Genomic DNA, 23,103 nt, shown 5'->3' on the forward strand with positions numbered 1-23,103 from the left:
TAATGAATATAATGAGTCTTGAGCTAATAGAGTCATTGACTTTCTCCAGTATTATGAGTGATTAAAAACTGATTTTATTAAACTAAGCAAGAAGTGAAAGGAAAGAAATGTTAAGAGCTAATATTTCCTATTGCCAACATCACACCCAGTTAAGACCCTTTGCAGTTGCTATTCCCTCTGCCTGTAGTACTTTTGCCCCAGATCATCTTTGCACAATTAGCTCCATTTAGGTCGCAGTCCAAAGGGTACTTTTCAGAGAGGCCTTCCCTGACAACCTGATAGAAAGTAGCTTCATGCTCCATCATAGCACCCTTCTTTAATTTATTTGTAGCAATTAGGTTTTTCCAGAATGGATTTGTTCATTTTATTTGTTTGCTCGCTGATTTTTTTGTCTTTTCTCTCAACCAACTGGAAAGAAGGCAGAGCCCTTGTCTACTTTGTTCACTGCTACTTCCTTCGTGCTTGTCTGGCACATAGTAAGAGCTCTGTGATTAGTTTTTGAACAAATATATAAGTGAATGGGCATATTTAACTGCTTTGGGGTTCTGTGGTATATTCTTCATTGGGAGTCTCACGGTGGATTCTAACATCTAGATGATGTACGCTTGGCTTATGTACTTAACATTTTGAATGCTGAGCCAGCTATTTACTGATTGTCATTGTCCATTTAAAAACATTAAGGGGGCCCAGGCACGGAGCCGGGCCGCAGGGAATGTCCCGAGACAAGTTCGCGGAGACGCCGGCTGTACTCCGCCCGGCTCGGCTCCGCTGCTCCCTTTAGGGCCCGAGGCTCGCAGCGCTCCCAAATGGCCGAGGAGTCCTACAAAGCCGTGAAGTACTACAGCCTGGAAGAGATCCAGAAACACAACCACAGCAAGAGCATCTGGCTGATCCTGCATTACAAGGTGTACGATTTGCAAATTTTTGAGATGCTTGAGAATTGTCCAAAATTGTCCAAAATTATCACTGGGGAGCTGCATCTGGATGACAGGTCAGAGATAACCAAGTCTTCGGAAACTCTTATTACTACTATGGATTCTAATTCCAGCTGGTGGACCAATTGGGTGATCCTAGCTATCTCAGCACTGGTTATAGCCCTGATGTATCACTCCTACACATCGGAACACTAAACATGTTCTCAGAAGCCAGTGAAAGAAAAGACTGCTTTGGTCCGGGGAGAAAGAAAGCCACCGTTAACTGCTTCAACTGAACCCTTCACCTGAAAATGATTTGAACACACCTGTTTTCCTTTCCTCCTACATTAGACACAAAACAAACCAAAAAGAACTATTCTTTCTACTCCTGAACTTTTAGTGTGTGCCTTTTTATCCATCAGCTTTGTTTTGATGTTCCACCACTATGTCATTTGCTTATTGTGGGCACAATCTTTTAAAACATACCACCATGTTTGGCTGTCTATTTGATATGTAATTGTTTTTAATGTTTGGAATCTGATTATTTGGCGGTCATTTAATGTGTTAATCTTTCAGATCCAAGTTGTCTGTCTGATGTGAGCAGGGACGTCCTTGGATCTCTTCTTGTGCTGCTTCATCTAATTGAATAATCAGGTATTGCATGTTTCCGGTGTCGTTTTTTTTTTTTTTTTTTCCCCAAGGAAATTAAGGAAGGCCCAGAAATAATAGCTTAAAGATTTCTAGTAATTGTTCTACTTGAACAATCATATAGATGATAGAAAGAGAAAGTGGCCTGCAAGACCTAGAAAAGATACTCTATCTTTTCTTTGATTAAAAACACCAGCAACATCAACAAAAGCCTGTGAACCATGAGAGAACATTACCACTGTCCCTTCTCTCACCTTAAACATGTCATTCTGAAGAGATTCTCAGTTATACAGTTTCTCAGGTTTTACAGACTCCTCCTTCAGAGCTGAAAACTGTTTACATGCTCCTATAAAGAAATGTTGATTCCCTAATTTGTAAAAACACATATTTGAAAGAGATTGTGGGACATTTGGAATCTGATTTTTGAAGAAATTTAGCTCTCGTGTTGGGCCATGAAGAACTTTGGTGTGGACTGATTCAGTGGACTGGTTCAGTCATCCCTTATTTGTTTATTATTCTCTGCCCAGTGCTTTTTTCTTTAAATGTTGAAACTTGAGAGATGAATTTATAGACTTGAAGTACTTTGTAGTTAGCTATGATTGTCCATTGGCCTGCTAGCCGACTGATGAGCCATGGAGTTATTCAGAAATAACTAAACACATTGGAAAGGAATTTGTTTAAATTACAGAGCATAGATTTTTATAATCAATGACATGTATCACCCTCTGCCTTTTTTGTCACTGGAAGTTAGAGCGAATGTAGGGGGGCAGTGGGGCAGCTGACTCTATCACATGGGAAAGTACCTTGCAGAGGAATCCTTTGTTTAGATTTTAATAAACATAAGCCTGGAACAAAAAAAAAATTTTTTTAAATAGAAAAATAAAAACATTAAGGGATTTTTACTACGATCAGGTTTGTTTTAAACTTTTATACGTCAAGATTTTCACTGAATAGTGCCTGTCTCTTCAAAATATCTATAGACTTTGTATCTTCTGTCTTATAGTGTTATCACTTTATTTGGACTGATAATTTGAAATTAGAAACTTTGTTTTACATAGCTGTTTATCTTGTATATAGCTTGGCTTTCATATGTATGGACTGCGTAAATGATAAGAGATATATAAGTGATCATGAGACATATGACTTAAGCCTACAGGGATATGTTACTTACTTTTGCATCCAAATAAATGAGTTTGGGCTAAGAGGTCCAGTAAGTGACTAAAACTTAGTCTAATCTAAAATAGACAAGTTATAATTAATAATATCACTTGTAAAGCTGCTTGAATTAGGCATGTCTTGCTTCACAGTTATTATACCACTGTGATATCTCAAACAGCAGACTCTATACGTCCATATTAGCAGAAAGTTTAGTGTTCGCTGGGTTGCCCACATTGAATATTTCTAAAAACCCTGGAGGAAAACTCTTATTTCCCACAATTCTCTCTCATTGTTGCTTGTCTTCATGGCCAGGCATCTTATTGCAGACGAATTCTACAATCATTCCAAAACTAGATCGTCTATCCAATGTTCCTGACTCTGCTTTGCTCATGGGCCTGTCTTAATTTCCCCAACCCAGTTACTATCAAGCAGTAACATTTAAGGGACTCTGCCAAGGAACTTGGGTATCACAAAATGGTCACAGCCAACTCTCTCATTAATTCCCACCTGTTCTTGCATTGTGAAGATTGTTTATCTTCTGCTCTCCTTTCCCTGGTCCAGCAAGTGGAACTCCAAATCCCAAATCCCTCACTCAGTTTCAATTGATATCTTTATGGAGATATCTGATAGATTGAATTATTGGATCCAATTCTTCACCACTTCTTGTATCTACACCCTCTGCCTTATAGCTTTATATTCTCTTCTACTAAAGTCTCTGCCTCTTGACTTTGACTCGGACATGTGTTTTGCTTTGGGTTGTAGGATGTTAGCAGCTGCAATGCAAAAATTAGCTTGAAAAGTATTTATGTTGGGCTTTGCCCTTGTGCCTTTGCCATCACAATGAGAAGAATGTGTCCTGAAGAGCCCAATGGGACCAAGGAGGATGAAAGACATGAGGGAAAGACCCAGATTTGCAGATCTGCAATGTGAAGCAAAACGAACCCAGGTGACTCACAGATCTGTGAAAATAAAGAACTTTTGTTTCAGTCACTGTGTTTTGAGGTTGTTTGTTATGCACCATTATTGTGGCAAAAGCTAATTTATACAAGATGTAAGTCTTGCCATGGTAAAGTCAAATATTGACATCTTTGTGCAAAGTAGTTTGGCTACTTATGGCCCCTAGTGTCCCCATTCCAGAGTAGCGTTTTGGCTTTACTTTTGCATAATCAAAATGCATGTTAGAATTCTTTATCAAAATAAAAAGTTTTCCTATAAAACCAAAAACTACTTTTAAATGGCCACTTTTCCATCTCTGAAAAAAAAATTAAAAGCCTTGCTGAACTCTATGCTCCAGATGAAAACCCAGATTTGTCAAAAAGGTTCAGAAAAGAAGTGGTATTGGTGATGATTCTGAAAGACTGGATAGGATTTGAGTTGACAGATAAGAGATGGGAATATATTTTAAGTAAGGAGTGAAATGAACAAAATGTGATGACTAGAAAGCATGAAACTCATTCAGAACCATTTAAATCATAATTTACTTTACAAACATTTATAAATATAATTTTTAAAAAACCTTAAGTTGTAAAAAATGAAGGTAATCTATTATTGAACTCAAAGACCAATCAATACTAATAGAACTTCTTCAGGGTATTGAAGAAAGTACAAATTCAGTGAAGATTTGCCAAAAAAAAAAGGAGCTATTTTAATCAGTATGTTGAAGACGTTAAGTAGACACATTCCAATGCCAATTCTATTTCTACTTTAATCCTATTGTCCCCAATTCTCCTAGAAATTCCATTGAGATTTGCTTTGATTTATATCAGCATTCTGTATGTCATTATTTCTTGTTTCTCAGACTTAGCTTGAAGCATATTTGAATCACATGGGTTCAATATATTCCATCTACCATTTGTCTTTAGGCCCTAATACCTTGGTTTGCATGTAGCAGGTGCTCAAAATAGTTTCTGTTATTATTTTTAATTAATACTTATATTATTAGCAATAGCTAATCACATTGATTCATCATCTCAGTTGCTCTGTGAGGTGGGTACCAAATTTAAGTCAATATTTTTGGTTGAAGAAACTGAGTCATAAAGAGATTAAATGATTAAGAGATGAAGTATCAAGTCACACTGGGAGTGAGTGGCAACACCATGACTCAAGTTCAGATCTGCCTAACACCAACACCAAGCTATTTTGAGTTGAACTGATGCACATGGTTTGAAAGACCATATGGAAACTACTGTATACAAGCCATGGCTAAATATCATTGCAATACAAAGAGATGTGTTATACATTATATAAATGTATGTTTGTGAATGTATATATACAGGGTGATTTGCCTTTCTCACTTCCTGATGATAAAACTTGAAGAATAATTGTTTCTGTGACACATGAACTGCAAATGTATTTTTTTCATTTTGCAGACCCTGGAATGCTCATTTACCTCTCTTCAGCTTGGGAGTTACAATGCGTTCATAGCTAGCAAGAGTGAGCTACTGCTGCCTTAGACTCAGTGCTTAAAGAATCTCATAAAAAATTGAAATTCCTACCTTTATTCAAGCTTGTCAGGAAATCTCCCTATAGCCCTTTGTATTTGAAAATGCATTATAGTTTTTTTAAAGCACGTGGGAAATGGTTTTACATTTTTTCAGTTGCACATAAAATCACTTTATGAGCTGCCAAATGAAAACTGAGAAAGCTCAGTGAATGGGGATGCCTCCTTCAAAATCTCCTATGTGAACTGGAGGTGCCATGTTCTCTGCTTACATGGCTAATATGGTTACTTTATCTCTTCATTTCACCCCTAACTAGAAATTAGGAATTCTTTAAGACATACCCATTAGTTAAAGTGAGACATAACCAGTGCTTACTAGCAGAAAGGAAACAATGAATATCCCTCCAAAAGCTATTCTCACACAGGAAGGGTTGAGAACTGAAATGGAGCTGTATTGGAGCCAAGGTTTTTTATGCTATTAAAATTAGTCTGGTATTAATCTAAACTAGACTATTTTAAGTTAAGATGTTTATTGTAATCCCCAGGACAACCACTAAGAAACTAACTCCAAAAATACAGTAAAATAGACAACAATGGCACACTAAAAAATATCTATTTAACACAAAAGAAAGCAGTGACAGATCAGCCAAAGAATAAAAAAGATAAGACATAGAAAACAAATAGAAAACGGCAGCTCTAAATCCTACCTTGTCAGTAATTACATTAAATACAAATGGATTAAACATGTCAATTAAAAGCTAGAGGTAGGGGTGAAGTAAGTCAGAAAGAGAAAAACAAATACAGTATGCTAACAAATATATATGGAATCTAGGGGAAAAAAATGGTTCTGAAGAACCTAGGGGCAGGACAGGAATAAAGACGCAGATGTAGAGAATGGACTTGAGGACATGGGGAGTGGGAAGGGTAAGCTGGGACGAAGTGAGAGAGTGGCATGGACATATATACACTACCAAATGTAAAATAGATAGCTAGTGGGAAGCAGCTTCAAAGCACAGGGAGATCAGCTCGGTGCTTTGTGACCACCTAGAGGGGTGAGATTGGGAGGGAGACACAAGAACGAGGAGACATGGGGATATATGTATATGTATAGCTGATTCACTTTGTTATAAAGCAGAAACTAACACACCATTGTAAAGCAATTATACTCCAATGAAGATGTAAAAGAAAAAAAAAAGCTAGAAGTAGAACAGATTTAAAAAAATAATCCAACTGCTTGGTGCCTACAGAAGACACACTTTATACTCAAGGATACAAACAGATTGGATGGAAAAACTACACCATGCAAGCAATAACCAACAGAAAGCTGGAGTGGCTATATTAACATCAGAAAGAAAAAATAGACTTTAAGACAAAATCTGTTACCAGACATAAAAAATATTATAAAAGTTTCAATCTATGGTCAATCTGTCAGGAAGACATAACAATTATAAACATATATGCATCTGACAACAGAACCCAAAGTACATAAGCAAAAATGGACAGAACTGAAGGGAGATAGACAATTCAGCAATCATAGTTGGGGAGGCCTCAACATCCCATTTCCAGTGAAGGACAGAATAGGCAGAGGGTCAATACGAAAATGTAAGACTTTGACCAACACTATAAACGAGCTAACTAGACCTATCAGACATATATAGAACATTCCAATCAACAGCAGCAAAATACACATTCTTCTCAAAGTCACATGGAACAGTCTCCAGGATAGACCACATGTTAGCCATAAACAAGTCTCAGTACATTAAAGAGGACTGAAATCATACAAAGTATATTCTCTGACTGCAATGGAATTAAATTAGAAAAAAATATTAGGAGGAAATTTGGAAAATTCACAATTATATGGAAATTTTTAAAAACACACTCCTAAAAAGCCAATGGGTCAAAGGTGAAATCATAAGGGAAAGTAGAAACTACTTTGATAAAGTATACATCATGTTGAAAACTATGGGATACAGCTAAGTCAGTGCCTAGAAGAAAATTTATAGCTCTAAAGACTTATATTTAAAAAGAAAGATCTCAAATCTATAGCTAACCTTCCACCTTAGGAAACAAGAAACAGAAGAGTAAACCCAAAACAAGCAGAAGGAAGAAAGAAGACGATTTTTCAAATGTAAAGAGAATTAGTGATTTTTCTATAAACTCTTAGTGAAATTTTTCATTTGAAGAGCTAACTGTAATTTATAAGTACAGAGATTATTATAAATTTTATTTAATGATTATAAAAGTAATACTTGAAAATTGCCTAGAAGTATTTAAAATATCACAACCTAGAGTCACTCATCATTACCATTTTGGTACATTCCCTTCCAATCTTTATTCTAGGCCCAATGAATAAAACCTATATAGTGGACAGGATATATATACATGTCTCTCTATATTTTTTCACTCAATAGTTAATTGTAAATTTCCCTGGTTATTAATATTTCTTTGAGATATTTTCAATGGCTGTATAATAATGTCCCCTGCACATACAACTTAATTTATTGAACCATTTCTATATTTTTGGACATTTAGATTGCTTTTAATTTTTTTCTTAGAATAAAGGTCTACATGTGGGATTACTAGGTCAAAGATCAAACTTTTTTAAAGCTTTCGACTATTGTGATTTGCTTTTTAGAAAGAACGTACCAATTTACATTACCACTAGCAGTGTACTAGAATACCTGTGGAGATAATATTTTCTGAATCCAAATTTAGTCACACAATTTGACAAGTACTAATATATTTACAGAATCAAAAATTTTAAATGTTTAAAGTCAAGGTCATTCCAGAAAATTTAGGGCATGATTTTTTTTTTTTTAGCAGTACGCGGGCCTCTCACTGTTGTGGCCTCCCCCGTTGCGGAGCACAGGCTCCAGACGCGCAGGCTCAGCGGCCATGGCTCACGGGCCCAGCCGCTCCGCGGCATGTGGGATCTTCCCGGACCGGGGCACGAACCCGTGTCCCCTGCATTGACAGGCAGACTCTCAACCACTGCGCCACCAGGGAAGCCCATAGGGCATGATTTTAAAAATCAATAAAGTAATTATTGCTTTCCTTTTCCCAGATGACCAAAATACTACTAAATTGAGTTAAAATGTTTTGCTATATCTACTTATTAAATCTAGAGGTGGAATTTAGAGTCTTTGTGTTCAACCCCCTAAATTTACAGACCAGTGAACTCAAGCCTTGTGAGTAGCGTACATCTTGTAGCTATGTTCATGACTTAGCCAAAGTCCAGTGCACTTTGATTTTAAACAATATTTTTAAAAAATACAAGTAAATGTGAATACACTCCTGTGAAAATTCAAACATTACAGAGATAAATATAGATAACCCTATCGTTCATCTATCATCTATCTATCTATCATCTATCTGCTTATCAAGAAAGATAAAGTGAATATCTCCTCCATCCTCTATCCTCAATTTCACTCTACTTCTCAAAGTTTTAGTGAGGATCCTTCCAGACATTTAAAAAATTCTTAAACTATAAGGTTCCATTTAAATGTTTATTTTAGTATATCTTCAACTTGTTTTGGTTTTTTTTTTCTTTTCTTTTTTTCACTTAACCATATGTTCTGGGGATATTTTCATATCAGCACATAGAGATCTGCCTGTATTTGTATTTTTAACTGTTACCTGCTAACACAGACATAATTTACTTAAAAATCCTTTTTTGAGGTGTATTTCATTTGTTTTAATCTCTTGCTTTCATAAATGATGCTGCAATGAACGTCTCTGGACATACACTTCCATACAAATGTGCAAGTTTTCTGTAGGATAGATAATCAAAAGTCAAATTTCTGCGTTAGTAGGTTTGCATACACAGTTGTCCCTCAGTATCCATGGGGGATTTGCTCCAGGACCCATCAGGATACCAAAATTTGTGGATGCTCAAGTCCCTTATAAAAAATGGTGTAGTATTTGAATATAACATAGGCATATCCTCCCATATACTTTAAATCACCTCTAGTTTACTTATAACACCTAATACAATGTAAATGGTATGTATATAGTTGTAAATACAATGTACATGCTATATAAATAGTTGCCAGTGTGGCAAAGTCAAATTTTGTGTTTTGGATTTTCTGAAATTAAAATTTTTTTCCGCATATTTTCAATTCGAGGTTGGTTGAATTTACAGATGCAGAAATCTGTGAATACGGAGGGCTGATTGTACTTCCAAACTCTCCTTCAAATAGATTAGACTATCACCATTAATATGATAGGCAGAATATGCTCCCTCCCAAAGATGTCCACGTCCTAATTCTGAGAACCTGGGAATATGTTACCTTATCTGGCAAAAGGGACTTTGTAGATGTGACTAAGGTTAAAGACCTTGAGATGGGGAGATTATCCTGGATTATCTGATTGGGTCCAACCTAATCACATGAATCTTTAAAAGCAGAGAATCTTTCCCAGCTGTGGTCAGAGAGAGATGTGACTATAGCAGAAGAATGATCAAAGAAAATGCAACATTGCTGTGTTTAAAGATGGAAGAAGGAGTCCAGGTATGCTGGTTTCCTCTACAAGCTGGAAAAAGCAAGGAAATGGATCCTCCTCAGAGGTGCCAGAAAGGAATGCAGCCCCGTCTGACACCTTGATCTTAGCCCAGTGAGACTCTTATTGGACTTCTAATCAACATAAGGTAATAAATTTGTGTTGTTTTAAGCAACTAAGTTTGTGGCAATTTGTAACTGCAGCAATAGAAAAAACATGTAATTTAAGAGAATATCCATTCCTTGAAATCCTCAACATTAGGTATTTATCATTGTTTTTAACTTTTGCAAGTCTGATAATCAAAAATGGTGAGCCACTATTGGTTTCATTCGAATTTCTCTGATTCCTGATGAGGCTCAGCTTCTCATAAATTCTTAACCTTTTGAATTTCTTTTGTGACTTGGCAGAGACTAACCTACTATCATTCTTCTTTTGGATTGTTTGGCATTTCTGATTGATTGGTAGAGTCTCTTTTATATTTTTACATTCTGATATTAGTATTTTATAGCCTTTGCTTGTTACAAGTGTGCCAAATATTGTTTCCCAATTTGTCACTTCACTTGATCGGAGTTGCTTGACCTGCCTCACAATTTCCTAGCTCATCACTCAGTGCTGTCTGTGGGTAAACACTGCCTGCAAGTGCCCTACACTAGTTATTGAAATGGGAACCATCTGTGCTGGTGGACTCTCCCAAGGCTGGATAAAAATACTGCCTAACTCTGTGGAGGAGAATTTTGCTTGTCTGTTTGTTTGTTTATTTGTTCATCTGTCTGTTAATGGAAAGGTAGAACATAATGGTGAAGGTTGCTCTCTTAAGGAAAGAATCCACAAATCCTATAAAATCAATGAACTAAAGTTGACAGATTGATTCAGATGATAGACTTTTTTCCCTTCATATACTACATGACCTATTGTACTGAACAGCTGAGCCCTTGGCCAACATGTGTTTAAAGCCAGCCCTATTCTGTTCTCACTCTATTCTGTTCTCACTAAATCAAAACTTTAAAAAGGAAATGTCTTGGGAACCTAGGAGAGTCAGTTACATTTAAAACACAATACATGACTAAAAAGATTAAAAACTAAAGCTAATATTTACTTATGGATTACTATGTGCTAAGCTTCTCACTGAATCCTCACAGCAATTTCATAAGAGGGGTATGGTTATCCAGTTATATAGATGAGAGAACTGAGGCTCAGAGAGGCAAGCAACTTGCCCAAGATGGCATTAAGTTATAGAACCTGAACTTGAACCAGATCTGACTCAAAAGTCTTAACCACTATAACTATGCCAGAAATCACACCTGATATCAGACGTCACAGCTGATATCAGACGTCACATCTGAGTCTTACCTATCCTACAATAAAAACTTTCCAGTAATCTGAATTAGTAAAACATTCTGAATTACACTTTGTTTAATTACTCGAGGATATACACAGAAATGAGGAACCAGGCCATAGTGTCCAGTAGAAGAGGATTTAAAAAAAATACTTGATTGAATAGACAGCAGTGATTTATCATTAGTCACTGGCTTTTCAGTTGATTACCTGTTGATGGCTGTTTCTGAAATAGTGAAGGGTGCTTGAAAAGTAGCTTTCCCCTTTCCTCTGCAATCTTATTTACCCTATAATTTGCAAAGTAAATCTTTTATTCAAAGGTAGTAAATACAGGAACTTCATTATAGCTCCTATCTGATTTATCTCAGATGCAGGATTTGTGAATGGTTTAACTGTTAGGTCTTGCATTCCTGATTCCTGGTTTCTCTTTGACGGACCTGCTGGGGGGTGGCAGTGGGGGCTGATGGGGAGAAGGCAGTCAGCAGCAAGTGTGACAGACAGAGTGCACTGACTGCTTTCTGGAGAGAAAGATCCATTCTGGGGGCATTTACCGCCCGTTCAGAAGCTGTCAGAAAGCCTGGGGCTGGCCTTACCCTCCAGTCCTCCTGCCCTGAGGGGCTCCAGGACGAGCTCACACAGAGCCACTTCAGCACACACCCCGGCCTCTACATTCCCTTCACTTATCTCACAAAATATAAGCGTCTCTGCTCCCAGAAAAGGTTGAATCAGCCTCTTCAGTAAAAATTCCTTTCCCGGTATCTTTCCAGAAGAAATTAACTACTTTGTTGCCAAGAAAGACCTATGCCACATTTTGACAAAATAATGGAAAAATGTGCCTCTGTGTGTGTGTGTCTTTGTTCTTTTAAATCTTGAAAAGGGCGCCTGATTAGAGGTGAGATAGGACTCCTGGTTTGCTGTTTGTTTTTTATACCATTTTCTGGAGTCCCAACCTTTGCATTTTTCAATATTAAAGATATCCAGTGTGTAGTAGATACTGGTTGTTTAGTAGAAGTCCTCCCTGTGGGGAACCATTGGCCCCCAGTCTGAGCCCACACTTGTGCTCCCACTGCTCCCAGAGATGGAATCAGGAGCTTCACCTGCCGCTGAGAATGAGCCCTGGCCCCTCGACCCAAGTCATTGCTTCAGGAAAAGGCTTGATCCCTAACAGGAGTGGGACGGAAATGTCAGAGTCCTATCTGTGGTTCCCGCGGGACGTGGCAAGAAATTCTCTTACTCTGAAGTTAGATTACCAGTGGCCATATTTTTGAGCTGTATGAGGGAGGAGGCTGTCTAGGATGAAAAAGAATGAAGACGAAACATGGAGGGAGGCAGAATCAGTGGGAGACAATGAGAACTTTGCCTGAGCCCCCAGATCCAGCCACCTCTTGGGCCAACTGTACCTGTGGGTTCCCAGTGATGGGAGCCAAACAATTCCTTCTGGCTTATGCTAGATCCTCCTCATTCTGTCACTTTTAACTAAGGAGTCCGAGTAAAGCTTTCTTCCGTGCATATTCAAATACCTATTTCTCCCTTCCCCGCTTTTACAAAGTAGGATCAGCCTACACATCTTTACAATTTGCTTTTTCACTTAATGCGTCATTGACATCATTGACGCTTTTCCAGGTGGTATATATAGAGCAACTTCATTCTTCTGAGAACAGCAGAGCATGCCATACAAATGCATCATCCCTCTATTTATTTTTGCACAATTCATTGGTGAGTGGACATTTTGTTGGTTTCTCAGTTTTTGATATTCAACCCAGTCTGCAATGTATGTCTTAATAAAAATATCTTTAGGCACTTGGGTAGGTATTTTTATAAGATAAATTCGTGGCAATGGCATTTCTGGGTCAATCATTTCATGGAATTTTTCATAGAAATTACCAAATTGCCCTCCAAGAAAGTTGTGTCAATACTAGGCTCACAGCAACAGCATACATGAAAGGGGCCCTTTTTCCACACCCTCACCAAGGTGTGGGGTATTATTACTCTTTTCAAATTTTTGGCGATCTCTGACGTAAATATGTATCTCATTTTTTCAGATATGATCTTTAAATGTTAGTCGGTTGAGACTCTTTCCTTCTGCTTAATGGTTATGTGTGTTTATCTGGGACTTGTATGTACCCCTTGCCTAAATTCTGCTGGGGTCTTCATGTTTTCCCTGGATCCGTGACAGCTCATCATATATTAAGTGTATCAATCAAGCTCTTAATATAGCTTGCCACTTTTTTCTAATTTGTCTCATTTTTTAAAATTCTAATTTATGATGTCTTCTGTCAGGCAAAATTTTTAATTTTCACATAGCCAAATATATAAATATTTTCCTTTTTTATTCATTAAAAAAACTCTCAATAATGTTGTGAATCTACTCCTAACACTTATTCCCAAATATTTTAATAGCCACCTATAATGAATTCAATTTTGTTGGATAGAAGATTGTGTGTTAACACTTTCAGGCTATTAGATGTAATTAGTAATAATTTTGTGAGGAAATTACTATATGTTTCACGCTGGCCTCTCACTGTTGTGGCCTCTCCCGTTGCGGAGCACAGGCTCTGGACGTGCAGGCTCAGCGGCCATGGCTCACGGGCCCAGCCGCTCTGCGGCATGCGGGATCCTCCTGGACCGGGGCACGAACCTGTGTCCCCTGCATCGGCAGGCAGACTCTCAACCACTGCGCCACCAGGGAAGTCCTATATGTCTCTTTTAAAACTGTTCTATTTCAATGTATGTGGTGATTTTTCACTCTGAAAAATTTGTTTGTAGCCCACCTTTCAATTAAGTAATGATGAGTAAGAGTTGAGATGAGGGCTAAGGGGTTGGGTTCTAGCCCATCTTTGCCACCATCTCGGTGAATGACCTTGGGTGAATCATGTCAGCCCTCAGGTTTCATGTTCTCCATCTTGAAAGGACAGGGTTGGATGAAATAAGCTTTGAAAACCTTTCTAGCACCAAACTTTCAAGAGTCTATTAATTCTTTGCTCGTATCTTTAATTAAATCTTGTACTAAGTGATAAATCATTTTCTAATACACAGCGAGTAGTATTCCATAGGTTTTTTTTAAGAGTTTTTTTTTGGGAGGGGTATAGGAAGGAAATTATATTTATTAAGTGCCTATCAGGTCCTAGGCACTGTACATGTATTGTTTTATTTAGTTTCCACAACAAACTTTCGAGATGGAAGACGTAATCCCATTTTACAAATGAGGAAACCACAGTCCACTGAGGATAAGTGATGGAACAACTGGGTAGCCTTATGCAAAAAAGAAATAAAATATACCTTGACTCTTAACTGATATCACACATAAAATTTAACTCAACGTGGCTCATAGTCCTAAATGTCAGAGCTAAAACTATAAAACTTCTAGAAGAAAACATAGGAGAAAATCTTAGCGACCTTGAATTTGGTAAAGACTTTAAAACATGACACTGAAAGCACAACCCCAAAAGAAAAAAATCAGTAAATGAGACTGTATCAAAAGTCAAAAGTTTTGCTCTTCAAACAGCATTGTTATGAAAGCCACAGCCTAGAAGAAAATATTTACGAGATATATATCTGACAAAGGAATTGTGTCTAAGCTATATAAAGAACTCATGACTAATTAACAAGATAAGCAACCCAGTGAAAACTGGTAAAATTTGAACAGACACTTCACTGAAGAAGAAATATTGATGCCAAATAAAAACATGAAAAGAAGTTCAACATCATTATCCATCAGGAGAATGCAAATCAAAACCACAATGAGAGGGCTTCCCTCGTGGCGCAGTGGTTGGGGGTCCGCCTGCCGATGCAGGGGACACGGGTTCGTGCCCCGGTCCGGGAAGATCCCACATGCCGCGGAGCGGCTGGGCCCGTGAGCCATGGCCGCTAAGTCTGCGCGTCCGGAGCCTGTGCTCCGCAACGGGAGAGGCCACAACAGTGAGAGGCCCGCGTACCGCAGAAAAAAAACCAAAACCACAATGAGATATCACTTCACACGCATTAGAAGGGTTAAAACTGAAAGAAGCTGACTGTACCAAGTACTGGGGAGGATAAGAAGGAGCCAGAAATCTCATACACTGCTGGTGGAAGTGAGAAAGGGTACAACTGCTTTGGAAAACTGGCAGTTTCTTAAAAATTTAAATGTACACTTAACTACAACTCAAGGGAAAAGAAATCATATGTTTATACAAAGATTTGTACATAAATGTTCATAGCAGCTTTATGAATAAAAACTGTAAACATCTCAAATGAGCATCAACAGATAAATGGATAAACAAACTCTGGTATATCCATAAAAGGAAATTAAATAAATAAATAGAAATATCTGGAATAAGTAGAATAAAAAGGGATAAATAATAATAAAAAGGAATAAAATACTGATACATACAACAACACAGATGAATCTCAGAATAATTAGGCTGAGTGAAAGAAGCCAGACAAAAGAGAGTAGATATGGAATGGCTCCATTCATATAAAATCTTGTAACAGAATCTATAGTGACAGAAAGCAAATTCGTGGTTGTCTGGGGAGGGACGAATTACAGAGAGGCATGAGGAAACTTTTGGGGGTGATAGATGTATTCACAATACTGATTGTGGTGATGATTTCATGGATGTTTACATCCAACAAACATTAAATTGTACACTTAAATATATGCAGCTTTATTTAGGTCTATTTTATCCACAATAAACTTGTAAAATGGATATATTCAGAGAGAATTTCTCTGATGCATCGTAACAGATAAATTAATAATGAAGACAACTAACATCAACTGCTTTTAAATCACAGATTTTGCCAAATTTCCAGCCTTTTTTTTTTAAGTTTTTAATGGACAGCTTAGTTACTTATGTACACTTCTTAGTTAATCATGGCCTGTATATACCAGTGTTCCCATGTCATACATACCTTGTCTTAAAATTTTTGATTAACCCCAGAATGACTTTCGCTGCTATCACCCAAAGTAGTGAGAAATTAATTTCTTAGGCATAGAGAGGAATGTTGGGTGTGTAGGATCTTTTTTTTTTAATCTAGAAAATAAAAAGCGTTCTTAGGAGTCTTTGCCTAAGATGTTATCTTAGAATAATTTCACTCTGGTATTGTTTGCAAAAAAAAAAAAAGTGTTTTCATTTTCTTGAAAAATGAAACTTCTTACCTTTGATAATCAGATTTTTTAAACATAAACATAACCTCTCCCATCCTGTTCTTGAACTGATGATTTGTAAGCAAACATCTCATAATCTTTAAGTTCAAATGAGAGCCGCCTCAAGGCAGTCATGCATGAGGACACATGTATTATGTCTTCCACTGGTACTGCCCTTTCTCTAAACATTTTCAAAATTTCTCTTTGGTAGAGTCGTCTCTGAGCCAAAAGAAAAATTGGTCTCTTCATTATAGTTACAAATCAACCAAAATATTATTACAAAGTTTTATAACCCACTCTATCTACCAGGCCTGGTTCCACATAATTTCAGACTATTTTCAAAAATTCTCCCAAATTAATTCCCCCAAACAAAAAGTTGCAACAATATTTTGAAAAACTTCTACTCTTACTTGACTAGTAGGTTGCTTAACCAATACCCTGATGCAGGGACATGTCTTTTTATTTTCAACAATAGAGAAATAGGGCATTTTACCTTTGACATTTAAAACTGTCATTACTATGTTAGTTCTTCATGGAGGAACCAAGACTTAAAATACATATACAATAATATAATGTTAATAAAAATAGACGCTGGCTACATACTAAGGTCATTTTAGTTAACTGTCATAATTTAAATATTAGAAAATTAATTTTTCTTGATCCAAATTAGTGAAACCTTAAAAACGATTGTCTCAGTAGAATATCATTTAAGAGGACAATGTCATTTTCAGACATGTTCTGAAATACTAACTCATTTTGTAGTAGAATTACAGAATAACATTTATTTTTTAACATCTTTATTGGAGTATAATTGCTTTATAATGGTGTGTAAGTTTCTGCTGTATAACAAAATGAATCAGAAATACATATACATATATCCCCATATCTCCTCCCTCTCACCTTCCTTATCCCACCCCTCTAGGTGGACAAAAAGCACCGAGCTCATCTCCCTGTGCTATGTGGCTGCTTCCCACTACCTATCTATTTTACACTTGGTAGTGTATATATCTCCAAAAATACACTACCACTCTCTCACTTTGTCCTAGCTTACCCTTTCCCCTCCCCGTGTCCTCAAGTCCATTCGCTAGTAGGTCTGCGTCTTTATTCCCGTCTTGTGCCTAGGTTTTTCATGACCTTTTTTTTTTTTTTAGATTCCATATATATGTGTTAGCATACGGTATTTGTTTTTCTCTTTCTGCCTTACTTCACTCTGTATGACAGACTCTAGGTCCATCCGCCTCACTACAAATAACTCAATTTCATTTCCTTTTATGGCTGAGTAATATTCCATTGTATATATGTGCCATATCTTCTTTATCCATTCATCTGTCGATGGACACTTTGGTTGCTTCCATGTCCTGGCTATTGTAAATAGAACTGCAATGAACATTGTGGTACACGAATCTTTTTGAATTATGGTTTTCTCAGGGTATATGCCCAGTAGTGAGATTGCTGGGTCGTATGGTAGTTCTACTTTTAGTTTTTTAAGGAACCTCCATACTGTTCTCCATAGTGGCTGTATCAATTTACATTCCCACCAACAGTGCAAGAGGGTTCCCTTTTCTCCACACCCTCTCCAGCATTTATTGTTTGTAGATGTTTTGATGATGGCCATTCTGACTGGTGTGAGATGATTTGCATTTCTCTAATGATTAGTGATGTTGAGCATCCTTTCATGTGTTTATTGGCAATCTGTATATTTTCTTTGGAGAAATATCTATTTAGGTCTTCAGCCCATTTTTGGATTGGGTTGTTTGTTTTTTGATATTGAGCTGCATGAGCTGCTTGTAAATTTTGGAGATTAATCCTTTGTCAGTTGCTTCATTTGCAAATATTTTCTCCCAATCAAGAGTTGTCTTTTCATCTTGTTTATGTTTTCCTTTGCTGTGCAGAAGCTTTTAAGTTTCATTAGGTCCCATTTGTTTATTTTTATTTCCGTTTCTCTCGGAGGTGGGTCAAAAAGAATCTTGCTGTGATTGATGTCATAGAGTGTTCTGCCTATGTTTTCCTCTAAGAGTTTTATAGTGTCTGGCCTTACATTTAGGTCTTTAATCCATTTTGAGTTTATTTTTGTGTATGGTGTTAGGGAGTGTTCTAATTTCATTCTTTTACATGTAGCTGTCCAGTTTTCCCAGCACCACTTATTGAAGAGACTGTCTTTTCTCCATTGTATATTCTTGCCTCCTTTATCAAAGATAAGGTGACCATATGTGTGTGGGTTTATCTCTGGGCTTTCTATCCTGTTCCATTGATCTATATTTTTGTATTTGTGCCAGTACCATAATGTCTTAATTACTGTAGCCTTGTAGTGCACTCTGAAATCAGGGAGCCTGAATCCTCCAGCTCCATTTTTCTTTCTCAAGATTGCTTTGGCTACTCAGAGTATTTTGTGTTTCCATACAAATTGTGAAACTTTTTGTTCTAGTTCTGTGAAAAATGCCAGTGGTAGTTTGATAGGGATTGCATTGAATCTGTAGATTGTTTTGCATAGTATAGTCATTTTCACAACGTTGATTCTTCCAATCTAAGAACATGGTATATCTCTCCATCTGTTTTGTATCATCTTTAACTTCTTCCATCAGTGTTTTATAGTTTTCTGCATACAGGTCTTTTGTCTCCTTATGTAGGTTTATTCCTAGGTATTTTATTCTTTTTGTTGCAGTGGTAAATAGGAGTGTTTCCTTAATTTCCCTTTCAGATTTTTCATCATTAGTGTATAGGAATGCAAGAGATTTTTGTGCATTAATTTTGTATACTGCCACTTTACCAAACTCAATGATTAGTTGTAGTAGTTTTCTGGTAGCATCTTTAGGATTCTCTATGTATAGTATCATGTCATCTGCAAACAGTGACAGTTTTACTTCTTCTTTTCTGATTTGGATTCCTTTTATTTCTTTTTTTTTCTCTGATTGCTGTGGCTAAAACTTCCAAAACTGTTGAGTAATAGTGGTGAGAGTGGGCAACCTTGTCTTGTTCCTGATTGTAGTGGAAATGGTTTAAGTTTTTCACCATTGAGAAAAATGTTGGCTGTGGGTTTGTCATATATGGCCTTTATTATATTGAGGTAAGTTCCCTCTATGCCTACTTTCTGGAGTAGTATCATAAATGGGTGTTAAATTTTGTCAAAAGGTTTCTCTGCATCTATTGAGATGATCATATGATTTTTCTCCTCCAACTTGTTAATATGGTTTATCACATTGATTGATTTGCGTATATTGAAGAATCCTTGCATTCCTGGGATAAACCCCACTTGATCATGCTGTTTGATCCTTTTAATGTGCTGTTGAATCCTGTTTGCTAGTATTTTGTTGAGGATTTTTGCATCTATGTTGTTCAGTGATATTGGTCTGTAGTTTTCTTTTTTCGTGGCATCTTTGTCCGGTTTTGGTATAAGGGTGATGGTGACCTCATAAAATGAGTTTGGGAGTGTTCCTCCCTCTGCTATATTTTGGAAGAGTTTGAGACGGATAGGGGTTACCTCTTCTCTAAATGTTGATAGAATTCACCAGTGAAGCCATCTGTCCTGGGCTTTTGTTTGTTGGAAGATTTTTATCACAGTTTAAATTTCAGTGCTTGTGATTGGTCTGTTTATATTTTCTACTGCTTCCTGGTTCAGTCTCGGGTGGTTGTGCTTTTCTAAGAATTTGTCCGTTTCTTCCAGGTTGTCCATTTTATTGGGATATGGTTGCTTGTATTAATCTCTCATGATCCTTTGTATTTCTGCAGTGTCAGTTGTTACTTCTCCTTTTTCGTTTCTAATTCTATTGATTTGAGTCTTCTCCCTTTTTTTCTTGATGAGTCTGGCTAATGGTTTACCAATTTTATTTATCTTCTCCAAGAACAAGCTTTTAGTTTTACTGATCTTTGCTATCATTTCCTTCATTTTGTTTTCATTTATTTCTGATCTTATCTTTATGATTTCTTTCCTTCTCCTAACTTTGGGTTTTTTTTTTTTTGTTGTTCTTCTTTTCTCTAATTGCTTTAGGTGTAAGGTTAGCTTTTTTATTTGAGTTGTTTCTTGAGTTAGGATTGTATTGCTATAAACTTCCCTCCTAGAACTGCTTTTGCTCCATCCCATAGGTTTTGGGTCATTCTGTTTTCATTGTCATTTATCTCTAGGTATTTTTGGATTTCTTCTTTGATTTCTTCAGTGATCTCTTGGTTATTTAGTAGTGTATTGTTTAGCTTCCATGTGTTTGTTTTTTTACAGATTTTTCTGGTAATTAATATCTAGTCTCATAGCATTGTGGTCGGAAAAGATACTTTTTTTTTTTTTTTTTTGGAAAAGATACTTGATATGATTTCAATTTTCTTAAATTTACCAAGGCTTGATTTGTGACTCAAGATATGATCTATCCTGGAGAATGCTCCTTGAGCACTTGAGAAGAAAGTGTATTCTGTTGTTTCTGGATGGAATGTTCTATAAATATCAATTAAGTCCACCTTGTCTAATGTATCATTTAAAGCTTGTGTTTCCTTATTTATTTTCATTTTGGATGATCTGTCCATTGGTGAAAGTGGGGTGTTACAGTCCCCTACTATGATTGTGTTACTGTTGATTTCCCATTTTATGGCTGTTAGCATTTGCTTTATGTATTGAGGTATGCCTATGTTGGGTGCATAAATATTTACAATTGTTTTACCTTCTTCTTGGATTGATCCCTTGATCATTACGCAGTGAACTTCTTTGTCTCTTGTAATAGTCTTTATTTTAAAGTCTATTTTGTCTGATACAAGAATTGCTACTCCAGCTTTCTTTTGATTTCCATTTGCATGGAATATCTTTTTCCATTCCCTCACTTTCAGTCTGTATGTGTCCCTAGGTCTGAAGTGGGTCTAGACAGCATATATATGGGTCTTGTTTTTGGATCCATTCAGCCAGTCTATGTCTTTTGGTTGGAGCATTTAATCCATTTACATTTAAGGTAATTACTGATATGTATGCTCCTATTACCATTTTCTTAATTGTTTTAGGTTTGTTATTGTTGGTCTTTTCCTTCTCTTGTGCTTCCTGCCTAGAGAAGTTACCTTAGCATTTGTTGTAAAGCTGGTTTGGTTGTGCTGAATTTTCTTAGTTTTTGCTTGTCTATAAGGATTTTAATTTTTCTGTCGAATCTGAATGAGATCCCTGCTGGCAAGAGTAATCTTGGTTGTAGGTTTTTCCTTTTCATCGTTTAAAATATGTCCTGCCACTCCCTTCTGACTTGTATAGTTTCTGCTGAAAGATCAGCTGTTAACCTTATGGGGATTCCCTTGTGTGTTATTTGTTGTTTTTCCCTTGCTGCTTTTAATATTTTTTCTATGCATTTAATATATATATATATATATATATATTTTTTTTTGCGGTACACGGGCCTCTCACTGTTGTGGCCTCTCCGTTGCGGAGCACAGGCTCCAGACGCGCAGGCTCAGCGGCCACGGCTCACGGGCCCAGCTGCTCCGCGGCATGTGGGATCTTCCCGGACCGGGGCACGAACCCGTGTCCCCTGCATCGGCAGGCGGACTCTCAACCACTGCGCCACCAGGGAAGCCCCATTTAATTTTTGATATTTAACTGATATTAAACTTTTTATTGAACTATTAAAAAATTTAATAGTTTGATTAATATGTGTCTTGGGGTGTTTCTCCTTGGATTTATCCTGTATGGGACTCTGTGCACTTCCTGGACTTGACTACTTCCTTTCCCATATTAGGGAAGTTTTCAACTATAATGTCTTCAAATATTTTCTCAGTCCCTTTCTTTTTCTCTTCTTCTTCTGAGACCCCTATAATTCAAATGTTGGTGTCTGTAGTATTATCCTAGAGGTCTCTGAGGCTGTCCTCAGTTCTTTTCATTCCTTTTTCTTTATTCTTCTCTGTGGTATTACCACAGAGTGGTATTACCACTCTCTTATCTTCCAGGTCACTTATCCGTTCTTCTTCCTCAGTTATCCTAGCCCCCTTCAGGCTGTGTTCCCCAGCCAGCTTTGCTGTCACTGCTAGAATGAAATCGTGTCCTAGTGGCACCTTGCTCTGGGCTATGCAATAATAGAGTCAGTAGACACATATCTTGTGGTTAAAATAAACATACCATTGGCTGTAAAACTCAATTTAAAAGGAGAAGGGTTCCCATCGAGCACGTAGTGTCTCAAACTGATTACTTAAAAGGTGTCCTGAATTTGTATATTTGTGTGTATAATTCAATCGACCCAGTGAGATCTGATTTTAGTATGCTGAGGCTGGAAAACCCCAACCCAGGAGATGCTAAAGGAAGAAACATCACAGAATGCTGCCTTCTTCAAAACTGCCCTTTCAGAGTTGTAAATTTCCCATTGTGAGTATAAGGAAATAAGGGCCATTGGTTATTTTGCTTGAGTACCTATGCTCGGATAATGGCTAGGCAAATTGTCAGCCTTTTCCTTTTCTATCTCCCTTCCCAAACTTCCTCAGGTAATACTTGGTGCCAGCACATGAAAGAAAGTTGTCTCTGAGTGATGAAACCAAAAGACCTTCATGAGAAGCTCCTCCACCCAGAAACACTTCCAAGCAGAATTTAAAGGAGATCATTTGTTTCTGCTTATTTTTCTAGTTATTTGTCTCCCCAAACCCATTCCTTTGTTTTCTGTGGTCAGCACAAGCCCTCTGTATGCTTCACAGAGGCTTGTTTCACTCTCAGACACAGCCTGAAGGGTCCACGTCCTTGAATGATGGGATAGCTCAGCATCCACACTATTGAACCCCTGGCCTTTTCTTGTCAGGGATGTGGCAGGGAACAGCTTCAGGTCCTATACCTGCATGGAAAATGGAGGGACCTTTTGCTGACACTGCTCTCTCACAGCCTGTCATTTCAAAATGAAACTTGCTGTGTTACTAATCCAGAAAGGCCTGGAATTTTCATCTATCTGCTGTCAAATGCACTGTTAATGTCATGTTGGATTATATGATAATAGTGAAATAAATCCTTTAATGACTTATCTAAACCACACGACAGATACAAGAGTGAGCAAGGT

The 23,103-nt window shown here is 37.2% G+C and overlaps 1 protein-coding gene and 1 pseudogene across 5 annotated transcripts in view; one reads left to right on the top strand and one right to left on the bottom strand.

Moving 5' to 3' along the window:
• MTERF1 (mitochondrial transcription termination factor 1) overlaps positions 1 to 23,103 on the bottom strand; it is a 606,108-nt gene that overhangs the window by 144,200 nt on the left and 438,805 nt on the right. The window lies entirely within an intron of this gene.
• Positions 807 to 1,130, top strand: LOC115853718 (cytochrome b5 pseudogene; annotated as a pseudogene).

This window comes from Globicephala melas, chromosome 9 (genome assembly GCF_963455315.2).
Source record: "Globicephala melas chromosome 9, mGloMel1.2, whole genome shotgun sequence".
Taxonomy (NCBI): domain Eukaryota; kingdom Metazoa; phylum Chordata; class Mammalia; order Artiodactyla; family Delphinidae; genus Globicephala; species Globicephala melas.